This window comes from Mytilus californianus, unplaced genomic scaffold, assembly GCF_021869535.1.
Source record: "Mytilus californianus isolate M0D057914Y unplaced genomic scaffold, xbMytCali1.0.p SCAF_5, whole genome shotgun sequence".
Classification (NCBI taxonomy): domain Eukaryota; kingdom Metazoa; phylum Mollusca; class Bivalvia; order Mytilida; family Mytilidae; genus Mytilus; species Mytilus californianus.
This window is the reverse complement of record NW_026262701.1, coordinates 74,275,641-74,289,220: the sequence shown is the minus strand read 5'-3', so window position 1 is coordinate 74,289,220 and position 13,580 is coordinate 74,275,641. Positions and strand designations below refer to the sequence as shown.

Sequence of the window (13,580 nt, the reverse complement as noted above, 5' to 3'; positions counted from 1 at the left end):
ACCATTTACAAGATACTAGAACATTGGGGGTGGGGGGAATCCCTAGGGACTGACCCTATACGTCATTCAAATGTTCGAGACATGACAAACAGGAATATATATGGTTTAGGGGTGTGGATCTTGACCATTTACAAGATATTAGAACTTTCTCAAATGGCAGGGGGTCGGGATGACCCCTGGGGACTAACCCTGTATATCATTCAAACCATCTTCGCATGACCAACCAGAATATATATGGTTTAGGGGTGGGGATCTTGACAACTTACAAGATATTAGAACTTTCTTAAATGGCAGAGGGTGGGGGTGACCCCTGGGGACTAACCCTTTATTTCATTTGATGTGCTTTATCATGACAAACCAGAATATATATGGTTTAGGGGTGGGGACACATTTTTAAACTAGATACCCCAATGATGATTGTGGCCAAGTTTGGTTAAATTTGGCCCAGTAGTTTCAGAGAAGATTTTTGTAAAAGTTAACGACGGACGACAACGAAGGACAACGGACGACGAACGTCAAGTGATGAGAAAAGCTCACTTGGCCCTTTGGCCCAGGTGAGCTAAAAATTTCACATTTCATTCATTTATACTAGCATTTACAGTAATTGCACATTATATGTAACAACTTAAAGTCTCTTTCCTAACAAATAAATAAAAAAGATCATGTGCAAAACTTCAACATATGTGCAATCTTTCTGTGAAGTTTCAGGAATCTGGATTGAAAACTGTAGGAGGAGTTAATTACACAAGTTGATTACACAAATTAGGTATCCAGATGTCCCTGCCCAACCGCCAATCTGCCAAACATTACCATACATTTTAGCCATTTTTTTTAAATTGTATCAAACCTGGCCAAAAAGCTGTCTACTTCTTGAAAACTCAATTTTCAAAACTGATAAATTTTACTGAATATAAAGCCTATATTACATCATTACCTAGTTAAGACATTGAAATTATAGGTTTTGCCCGTTGAGTCCTTGGCATCTTTCCAGTTTGGTGGTAGAACAGGTGCTATGAACTGAGAGGGTAATGGTGGTGGAGGAATATCTTCTTCATCGGAAAAATCCAATTTTGAAAAATCATATGAAATCTGAAATAAGAATAGAAAGAAGTTATTTTGTGGATACCAATTTTTGTGGATTAAGGAAAGTTTATGGTTTTGTGGATATTTGATTTTGTTCTTTTTCCAAAGTCTGTATACAAGACAAAAGAAAATTTACACTTTATTCAACATTTATATCCACAAAATACACAAAGATTGGAATTTCATGAATAACAAGAAATGATTGTAACAGGATGCTGTTACGAAGTCTCCCAAACGAAGCTCCCATAATTCTTATTCCAAGGGTCGCCTGACATTGGGCAAAGTCCAGTGAAAATTGGTTTGGTCCAATAAAGTTATATGCATTAGTGATGCCTGGGGACTAACCCTGTATATCATTCAAATCATCTTGGCATGACAAACCTGAATATATATGGTTTAGGGGTGGGGATCTCGACCATTAACAAGATACTAGAACATTGGGGGTGGTGGGAACCCCTGGGGACTGACCCTATACGTCATTCAAATGTTCTAGACATGACGAACAGGAATATATATGGTTTAGGGGTGGGGATCTCGACCATTTACAAGATATTAGAACTTTCTCAAATGGCAGGGGGTAGAGATGACCCCTGGGGACCAACCATGTATATCATTCAAACCATCTTAGCATGACAAACCTGAATATATATGGTTTAGTTGTGGGGATCTCGACCATTTTAATACAAGATACTAGAACATTGGGGGTGGGGGAACCCCTGGGGACTGACCCTATATGTCATTCAAATGTTCTAGACATGACGAATAGGAATATATATGGTTTAGGGGTGGGGATCTCGACCATTTACAAGATATAAGAACTTTCTCAAATGGCAGGGGGTAGGGATGACCCCTGGGGACTAACCCTGTATATCATTCAAACCATCTTCGCATGACAAACCAGAATATATATGGTTTAGGGGTGGGGATCTCGACCATTTACAAGATACTAGAACATTGGGGGTGGGGGGAATCCCTAGGGACTGACCCTATACGTCATTCAAATGTTCGAGACATGACAAACAGGAATATATATGGTTTAGGGGTGTGGATCTTGACCATTTACAAGATATTAGAACTTTCTCAAATGGCAGGGGGTCGGGATGACCCCTGGGGACTAACCCTGTATATCATTCAAACCATCTTCGCATGACCAACCAGAATATATATGGTTTAGGGGTGGGGATCTTGACAACTTACAAGATATTAGAACTTTCTTAAATGGCAGAGGGTGGGGGTGACCCCTGGGGACTAACCCTTTATTTCATTTGATGTGCTTTATCATGACAAACCAGAATATATATGGTTTAGGGGTGGGGATCTCGACCATTTACAAGATAAGAGAACTTTCTCAAATGGCAGGGGGTCGGGATGACCCCTGGGGACTAACTCTGTATATCATTCAAACCATCTTAGCATGACAAACCAGAATATATATGGTTTAGGGGTGGTGATCTTGACCACTTACAAGATATGAGAACTTTCTCAAATGGCAGGGGTTCGGGATGACCCCTTGGGACTAACCCTGTATATCATTCAAACCATCTTAGCATGACAAACCAGAATATATATGGTTTAGGGGTGGGAATCTCAACCATTTAAAAGATATTAGAATTTTCGCAAATGGCAGGGGGTCGGGATGACCCCTGGGGACTAACCCTGTATATCATTCAAACCATCTTAGCATGACAAACCAGAATATATATGGTTTAGGGGTGGGGATCTTGACCACTTACAAGGTATCAGAACTTTCTTAAATGGCAGGGGGTGGGGTTGACCCCTGGGGACTAACCCTGTATTTCATTTAATGTGCTTTATCATTTAGAACATTTCAATTAAAAATATTGTGTCTATCACAAACGGTTTTCAATTTATATTCATTTGAAAATTTTAAAAAATAAAATCCCATAGGGTTCTATAGTAAAACCCTCCTTTCTTTTTGCCCCTCAAAGTACCCCTTTATAAACCCTATTGCACAAACAAAACCCTGATTGCACCACTAGACATGTTAGTCTAACATATTGTGAAACCCTAAGTTAATCTGACAAGGGGTTTTGGAGAACGGGTGCGGACAAGTTGAAATTTAAAAGCGGCAGAAGAAGAAGAAGAATTATATAAATCAATTGCTTTAAAAAGCAATTGTAAACGGTCTTTCCCTCTTCTGAAACATGATTGATTGATATATGTGTATGTATGTTTGTTTGTTTGTTTGTTTGTTTCTTTCTTTCTTTCTTTCTTTCTTTGAAAGGTCCATATTATGTTGGTTAAGTTTCTATATTTAGTTTGGAAAGTTTTTATTCTATTTTAGGTCCCGCGCGCGTCTTTGTCTCGCGCCAGATTGTGGCGTCACGTGACGAAGCTTTATAATAGCGAAAACTTAGTATTTTTATTTCTTTTTAGGTGGGGACGTTGGACAGACAACATGTATAGCGACAGAATACACACAATGTATTTCTTTTGTCATTGTAGGTAATTGACGTTTCGATCACAGTTCACGAGCAGTGCATGCTTTGGATTTAATTGATCCTGTGTAACTTTAAAACACGTTTATTGATTATTTTCATACAATGTACATTTTTCAGCAGCAGTTTGTAACACAGATTTGTATTTCAATCTAGGAGCGGACATTTTATTGAAGGATTTCACTGAGATTTACGGAACTAGCAAGCGATTTTTACGGCATTGCAATTTCTTTTCTCGAGGAAAATTCTTGGGAGATATCTGCACCACGTTGTTTTATGAAGATGTAATACATGTATACCCTGCTGACTGCAAATGTTGGGGTCAATTGGACATGTAGTTTCCCAGAACATCTGATAACAAGCATGTGGATTTTTTTTTCTTCAGAAGAGATGTAAATACAATATTAAACACATGAGATGGAAACATACATACAATGAATGAATGATTGATTGGTTGGTTGGTTGGTTGGTTTATGGATTGATTGGTTGGTTAATTTAACATGTGGGATATGGTCTCTTGAAACAAGCGAAAAAGAAACAAATGAGATCTTGGACCCCATATTAAACACATGAGACGGAAACATGTATGCATGCAATGATTGATTGAATGGTTGGTTGTTTATTGGTTGGTTGATTATTGATTGATTGATTGATCAATTAATTAATTAATTGATTAAACACGTGGGATATGGTCTCTTCAAACAATCGAAATAGAAACAAATAAGATCTTGGTCCCCATATTAAACACATGAGACAGAAACATGCATGCAATGATTGACTGACTGACTGATTGATTGTTTGATTGATTGTTTGATTGATTGGTTGGTTGGTTGGTTGGTTGGTTGGTTAGTTGGTTGGTTGGTTAATTAAACACGTGGGATAGGGTCCCTTGAAACAAGCGAAAAAGAAACAAAGGAGATCTTGGACCCCGTATTAAACACATAAGACGGGAACATGCATACACTAAATGATTGATTGGTTGATTTGTTTGTTGGTTTATTGATTGATTGGTTGATTGATTGGTTGGTTGGTTGGTTAATAAATTTAACATATGGGATATGGTGGTCTCTTGAAACAAGCAAAAAAAAAAACAAATGAGATCTTTTACCCCATATTAAACACATGAGACGGAAACATGTATGCATGCAATGATTGATTGAATGGTTGGTTGATTATTGATTGACTGATTGATTGATTGATTGATTGATTGATTGATTGGTTGGTTAGTTGGTTGGTTAGTTAGTTAGTTAGTTAGTTGGTTGGTTGGTTGGTTAACACAGAGAATGGATCCACTTTGATCATGCGAAAACGGAATTGAAAGCCTAAATACTATATCTAAACACATGGGATTTATCTTTTGAGAGATCACTTAACAAGTAGTAAGGTTAAAGGTCAATGTCAACCTACAAAAGCATTAAAACACACATCAAACCCTTTAAATAAGGTCAAAAACACATAATTTGCCTTTTTTGACATGACCTTGACCTTTGACCTTGTGACCTTGGTCAAGGTCAGTGGTCCACAATGCCATTGCAAAAGACATTATGGGTCTAGGACCTTTGGTTAAAGAGATTTGCCTAATAATGTCTTTTAGTAAACCGTCAATGGGGGTTATGTCCCTTACATAATGGTAAAACTAATACAATCATAATGTAACAAAGTTGCCCCTTGAAGTACCAAGCATTTTTCACTATTTAAATTTTCTCTATCTATAACCGTTTGAGAATTATAGGGAAATCAAAAATCTATAATATGATCTTGACCTTTGACCTTGACCTATATTTTCAAGTTATGGTCCAATGATCTCAAATCAAAAGACCCTAGGTCTTTACAACTTACGGTTCATGAGATTCATATGCATATTGAAAAGTAAAATATTCAAGGGGAAATAACTCCTTTAAGAAGTCACTGGATCGCTTCGGTTAAAATTATTTAAAGTTGCGACATGTGGCAAGAAACATTTAAAAAAAAAACCATTTGCCGTACTTTTCTTGACGTTTGACTTTGAAAACGGCGGAGGAAAAAAAACAAACGAAATACAGTTAGGTCTTTCCATTAAGAAAGGAAAGACCTTAATAATAAGAACTGAGCAAAACCAATAAGTCTTCCCAAACTTCGTTTGGGAGACTTAATAAAGAATCCACAGTATCCTTTCTAAGCATTTTCTGATGAAACAAAGCTGAACTAAACAAACTTTTGAGTTCGAAGTCATAAAATATCAGAGACTCATGCATTCTTGATTAAAAAATATATACAAAAACAAAATTGATGTATGTGACATAGTGCAAGAGAGAATTTTCAGCAGAACTCTATCTTTTTAAATAACAACAAGTGAAACTGCGAGCTACTGCTCACTGATGATACCCCCGCCCAAATACTTGACGGTAAACAAGAAGTTGTTGAGAGATGAACCTGACAGGCATCACACAAGTATAGCTGACTTATACAAACCCTGAAACCAAATTTCAGAAATCCTTGTATTGTAGTTCCTGAGAAAAATGTGACGAAAATTTTCAACTTGAATGTCATGTGTAAAATGATGTAAGTGTTCAGTAAACAGGAAGTTGTTGAGTGATGAATCTGAAAACGCATCACACAGTAAAGCTGACCTATCTAAACCCTGAAACCAAATTTCAGAAATCCTTGTTATGTAGTTTTTAAAAATGTGACGAAAATTTTCAACTTGGATGTCATGTGTAAAATGTTGTAAGTGTTCGGGAAACAGGAAGTTGGTGAGTGATGAATCTGAAAATACATCACACGGTAAAGCTGACTTATATAAACCCTGAAACCAAATTTCAGAATTCCTTGTAATGAAGTTCCTGAGAAAAATGTGACGAAAATTTTTAACTTGGATGTCATGTGTAAAATGTTGTAAGTGTTCAGGAAACAGGAAGTTGGTGAGTGATGAATCTGAAAATACATCACACGGTAAAGCTGACTTATATAAACCCTGAAACTAAATTTCAGAAATCCTTGTAATGTAGATCCTGAGAAAAATGTGACGAAAATTTTCAACTTGGATGTCATATGTAAAATGTTGCAAGTGTTTGGTAAAGAGGAAGTTGTTGAGTGATGAATCTGAAAATGCATCACATAGTATATATAGCTGACTCATATAAACCCTGAAACCAAATTTCAGAAATCCTTATGATGTAGTTCCTGAGAAAAATATTCATGGGACAGACCAACTGACGGACGGACGGACGGAAGGACGGACGGATGGATGGACGGATAGACAGAGGTAAAACAGTATACCTCTACTTTTTTAAAGCTGGGGTAAAATAAAACAGTATACCCCCACTTTTTTAAAGAGGGGGTATAATAATGCGGGGGTATAAATATCAACATAAAGTAATGTCCTCTTATTGTTTTCTTCACACTTTCTTTTAATACTGAGTATTATAAACCCCAACTATAACAAGAAATCAGTTATAGCAAATGTGGTCCTTAATACACAGGAGGCAGGTAATGAAAAAGAAGATATCACTGTTGCTTACATTCTGTGCAACATTTGTAGACCACATGGATTAAAAGGGATAACAAAATTAAATGGTTACAAATAGTTAAGGGACACTCATTTCTCCAACAGATATATATACATATTGAATTCCCAGGTGTGATCTACAAAAATCAGGTCAGTTGACAGTAATGATTGGGACATGAGATGTCAAGCTATTTCAGATTAGAGACAAAGTAACAAAAGATTTTAAATTTAACATCTATGTGGAATGGCAGCTTATGCCAGTGCAATCCAAGCCCACATTTCATTGCTTTATTTAAAGTTCAAATACTGTGATATCATGCTGCTTAAGATATGCCTAGTGCCTTAATTTCAGTGCTTTTGTATTAAACACTGGATGTATGTATGTGTGTATCTATCTTGTTTTAAAATGTATTGTATTGTTTCATGTAGCCAATTCAAAAGCTCTTTTCAAAAAGCTACTTGTGAATTTGTATATTGACGTATTTTGATTTTTATTGATTTCAGGTTAAACTATCAAATCAAATACAATGAACATATATAACTGGATACAGAACTTCTGCTTACACAAATTTCATTTTTTTCTAGCGGTTCAATGTTAACAAATTTCAGTGTTATAATTGATCTAATTACTTTAAATTCAGCAAATAATTGAAATTATTGAAAAAAATCATTGTCTTACATTATGCGTCTTCATTTCTACTGTCTTTGTTTTAGCAACATCTTCTTTATCACCTAGAGATATAGTAAGCACAAGTGAAAAAGTGGAATACTTTCCTGTTGTATCTTGGAACCAACATAATTTCTAAGAACTGTTTTTTGCACACTTCACTGGTTTCCTGTTTAACTTATTGTGATCAGAAATCATAACTTTAAATTATTTAGCCAGAAAGATAAAACAAGTGAAACAACTGCTCATTGATGATACACCCGCCCAAATATTTCAGTAAACAGGAAGGTGTTGTGTGATGAATCTGAAAACGCATCACACGGTATAGCTGACTTATATAAACCCTGAAACCACATTTCTGAAATCCTTGTATTATTGTTCCTGAGAAAAATGTGAAGAAAATTTTCAACTTGGCTACTCATGTGTAAAATAATGTAAGTGTTCGATAAACAGGGAGTTGTTGAGTGATGAATCTGAATACGCATCACAGGGTATAGCTGACTTATATAAACGCTGAAACCAAATTTCAGAAATCCTTGTATTGTAGTTCCTGAGAAAAGGTAAACAGAAAGTTGTTGAGTGATGAATCTGAAAATGCATCACATAGTATATATAGCTGACTCATATAAACCCTGAAACCAAATTTTAGAAATCCTTATGATGTAGTTCCTGAGAAAGATGCGACGAAAAAATATTCATTGGACGGATGGACGGATTGATGGATGGACTGATGGATAGACGGATGAATGGACATACAGAGGTAAAACAGTATACCCCACTTTTTTAAAGCGGGGGTATGAAAATTAAAATTTCACGAACTCTATTATAAGAATCTATATTTCAATAATGTTCTGAAAACAACAAAACTTGTCAGTTTAAATGATTTAACTTTAAAAAACTAGAGGCTCTCAAGAGCACCTCTAGAAGAAGCATTTGTATGTATTTCCCATAGGGTCTTATGTTAAAGGAAGTCCCCCCCATTGGCGGCCATCATGGATGAAGGATCAGCTTCAAAGTCAAAAAACTTAGTCAGCACCTTATAAAGAACATTCATGCCATGTTTGGTTTCAATCCATTAAGTATGTGGTTCTCTAAAAGAAGACATTTGTATGTATTGTCCATAGGGTCCTTTGTTAAACATTGTCCCCATCTGGCAGCCATCATGGATGAAGGATCAGCTTCAAAGTAACAACACTTGGTCAGCACCTCAAAAGGAACATGCATGCCATGTTTGGTTTCATTCCATTCAATGGTTCTCTAAAAGAAAACATTTGTACGTATTTCTCATAGGGTCCCATGTTAATCTAAGTCCTCCGCTGGCGGCCATCTTAGATTATGGATCAGCTTCATAGTAACAACACATGGTCAGCACCTCATAAGGAACATTCATGCCATGTTTGGTTTCATTCCATTCAGTGGTTCTCTAAAAGAAGACATTTGTATGTATTTCCCATAGGCTCCTATGTTAAACTAAGTCCCCCGCTGGCGGCCATCTTGGATGATGGATCAACTTCAAAGTAACAACACTTGGTCAGCACCTCATAAGGAACATTCTTGCCATGTTTGGTTTCATTCCATTCAGTGGTTCTCTAAAAGAAGACGTTTGTATGTATTTCCCATAGGGTCCCATGTTAAACTAAGTCCCCCGCTGGCGGCCATCTTGGATTATGGATCGGCTTCAAAGTAACAACACTTGGTCACCACCTCATAAGGAACATTCATGCCATGTTTGGTTTCATTCCATTCAGTGGTTCTCTAAAAGAAGACATTTGTATGTATTTCTCATAGGGTCCCATGTTAAACTAAGTCCCCTGCTGGCGGCCATCTTGGATTATGGATCGGCTTCAAAGTAACAACACTCAGTCAGCATCTCATAAGAAACATTCATGCCATGTTTCTTTCAATCCATTCACTGGTTCTCTAAAAGAAGACATTTGTATGTATTTCCCATAGGGTCCAATGTTAAACTAAGTCCCCTGCTGGCGGCCATCTTGGATGATGGATCAACTTCAAAGTAACAACAATTGGTCAGCACCTCATAAGGAACATTCATGCCATGTTTGGTTTCATTCCATTCAGTGGTTCTCTAAAGAAGACATTTGTATGTATTTCCCATAGGGTCCCATGTTAAACTAAGTCCCCGCTGGCGGCCATCTTGGATGATGGATCAGCTTCAAAGTAACAACACTCGGTCAGCACCTCATAAGGAACATTCATACCATGTTTGGTTTCATTCCATTCAGTGGTTCTCTAACAGAAGACATTTGAATGTATTTCCCATAGTGTCCTATGTTAAACTAATTCCCCCGCTGGCGGCCATCTTGGATTATGGATCGTCTTCAAAGTAACAACACTTGGTCAGCACCTCATAAGAAACATTCATGCCATGTTTCGTTTCATTCCATTCACTGGTTCTCTAAAAGAAGACATTTGTATGTATTTCCCATAGGGTCATATGTTAAACTAATTCCCCCGCTGGCGGCCATCTTGGATTATGGATTGGCTTCAAAGTAACAACACTCGGTCAGCACCTCATAAGGAACATTCATGCCATGTTTGGTTTCATTCCATTCAGTGGTTCTCTAAAAGAAGACATTTGTATGTATTTCTCATAGGGTCCCATGTTAAACTAAGTCCCCTGCTGGCGGCCATCTTGGATTATGGATCGGCTTCAAAGTAACAACACTCAGTCAGCATCTCATAAGAAACATTCATGCCATGTTTCTTTCAATCCATTCACTGGTTCTCTAAAAGAAGACATTTGTATGTATTTCCCATAGGGTCCAATGTTAAACTAAGTCCCCTGCTGGCGGCCATCTTGGATGATGGATCAACTTCAAAGTAACAACAATTGGTCAGCACCTCATAAGGAACATTCATGCCATGTTTGGTTTCATTCCATTCAGTGGTTCTCTAAAGAAGACATTTGTATGTATTTCCCATAGGGTCCCATGTTAAACTAAGTCCCCCGCTGGCGGCCATCTTGGATGATGGATCAGCTTCAAAGTAACAACACTCTGTCAGCACCTCATAAGGAACATTCATACCATGTTTGGTTTCATTCCATTCAGTGGTTCTCTAAAAGAAGACATTTGAATGTATTTCCCATAGGGTCCTATGTTAAACTAATTCCCCCGTTGGCGGCCATCTTGGATTATGGATCGTCTTCAAAGTAACAACTCGGTCAGCACCTCATAAGAAACATTCATGCCATGTTTCGTTTCATTCCATTCACTGGTTCTCTAAAAGAAGACATTTGTATGTATTTCCCATAGGGTCCCATGTTAAACTAATTCCCCCGCTGGCGGCCATCTTGGATTATGGATCGGCTTCAAAGTAACAACACTCGGTCAGCACCTCATAAGAAACATTCATGCCATGTTTCGTTTCATTCCATTCACTGGTTCTCTAAAAGAAGACATTTGTATGTATTTCCAATAGGGTCCTATGTTAAACTAAGTCCCCCCCTGGCGGCCATCTTGGATGATGGATCCGCTACAAAGTAACAACACTTGGTCAGCACCTCATAAGGAACATTCATGCCATGTTTGTTTTCATTCCATTCAGTGGTTCTCTAGAAGAAGTTCAAAATGTAAAAAGTTAACGACGACGACGGACAACGCCGGACGACGGACGACGGACGCCAAGTGATGAGAAAAGCTCACTTGGCCCTTCGGGCCAGGTGAGCTAAAAAAGGATATTTCATGAGGTAAACAATTTTTGAAACTGGAATATTGATGAAATTTGGGTCAGTGTGGTCACCTTACCAACATTTTGTAGTTTGTCAAATCATTGGACACTGGTTTCATGTTTTACTTTTAATTGTTGTGGTCAGAAATCATAACTTAAGATGATTGTGTCTGCAGGAAATGATCATTTTAAAGATCTATATTTCAATGATGTTCTCAAAACAATTAACATTTAGGCAAAAAAGACTTACAGTGTATGTTCACTGGTGTTAATATGTCTTTTGATTAAGCTAAGCCATTTCAATTGATATTTTATAGTGTGTCTTTCTATGTTGTGATGTTACACTATTGTTTCAGATAAGGGTTTGGTACCATTAAAACGTTTAAACCCGCTGCAATTGTTTGCACCTGTCCTAAGTCAGGAATCTGATGTTCAGTAGTTGTCGTTTGTTGATGTGGTTCATAAGTGTTTCTTGTTTCTCGTTTTTTATATAGATTAGACCGTTGGTTTTCCTGTTTGAATGGTTTTACACTAGTAATTTTTGGGGCCCTTTATAACTTGCTGTTCGGTGTGAGCCAAAATTTGGGTCAGTGTGGTCACCTTGCCAACATTTTGTAGTTTGTCAAATCATTGGACACTCGTTTCATGTTTTACTTTTAATTATTGTGGTCAGAAATCATAACTTAAGATGATTGTGTCTGCAGGAAATGATCATTTTAAAGATCTATATTTCAATGATGTTCTCAAAACAATTAACATTTAGGCAAAAAAGACTTAGTGTATGTTCACTGGTGTTAATATGTCTTTTGATTGAGCTAAGCCATTTCAATTGATACTTTATAGTGTGTCTTTCTATGTTGTGATGTTACACTATTGTTTCAGATAAGGGTGAAGGTTTGGTACCATTAAAACGTTTAAACCCGCTGCAATTGTTTGCACCTGTCCTAAGTCAGGAATCTGATGTTCAGTAGTTGTCGTTTGTTGATGTGGTTCATAAGTGTTTCTTGTTTCTCGTTTTTTATATAGATTAGACCGTTGGTTTTCCTGTTTGAATGGTTTTACACTAGTTATTATTGGGGCCCTTTATAGCTTGCTGTTCGGTGTGAGCCAAGGCTCCGTGTTGAAGACCTTACTTTGACATGTCATGGTTTACTTTTATAAATTTTGACTTGGATGGAGAGTTGTCTCATTGGCACTCATACCACATCTTCTTATATCTATTTACAAACTGAAAAAAAAACAGAAATTTCATGATGTGAATAAATTTTGAAAAAAAGGAATATTAATAAAATTTTTGAAAATTGAATATGTATGAAATTTGTTAATTTAATCAACGAAATATTAAACATACTTCCTGTTTCTTCAGGTTGGATTAAACCATCTGCCATCATGTAATCAGAGCCTTCAGGCGAAAAAGATTTACCTAAAATAAATTTAATGATGGAAACATTAAACATACTTGCTGTCACTTCAGCGTGAATAAATCCATCTGCCATCACATAACCATGACCTTCAGGTGCACAAGGTTTACCTAAAATGAATACAAATCATTCTCAAAACTAAAATTAATGTGATGAAAAAGGTTGATTTAAAATGAAATCAAAATGAATTTTGTTTGAAATGGCTATTAACTAAACAAAAATTATTGTCTGATCAATGAAACATAAAAACTCAGGTGTCAGACCATTAACAAGACCAATACATGTCTGGACCTGAGTGTCTACATGCAATTGATTGAAGTTATCTGTTACTTATGCATACTGTGAATTAATTTATTTTCATGGGTACCAATTTTCGTGGTTTAAGGAAAACTCGCATTTTCGTTGATATTTTATTTCGTGGTTTTGTCAAAGTCTGCAATCATTCCTATAGAATATTTGTAGTTCGTTGAACATAGAAATTCATGGTTGCCCTGTACCCACGAAATCCACGAAAATTGGTATCCCACGATCTTGAATGAATCAACAGTAACTGATTATACCCTTTCATTGAAGCCAAGAAAACTTTTACAATGTTCCTTTTGATAGATTGCCAAGAAAAATTCTCACCATTGGCGAACTAAATCATTTTTCTTCATGACTACATTTATGTATCTTTTCATCAACAATGAGTTCATGTTCCATATTTACTGATTAAAAAAAAACAAGGCTATATTTTATGAAAAACATGAATGTGTCCATAGTACACGGATGAC

The 13,580-nt window shown here is 36.7% G+C and overlaps 1 long non-coding RNA gene across 1 annotated transcript in view; it reads right to left on the bottom strand.

The window, feature by feature from the left end:
- Positions 1-13,580, bottom strand: part of LOC127701443 (uncharacterized) — a 117,518-nt gene that overhangs the window by 56,076 nt on the left and 47,862 nt on the right. The gene's annotated exons all lie outside the window — the stretch shown is intronic.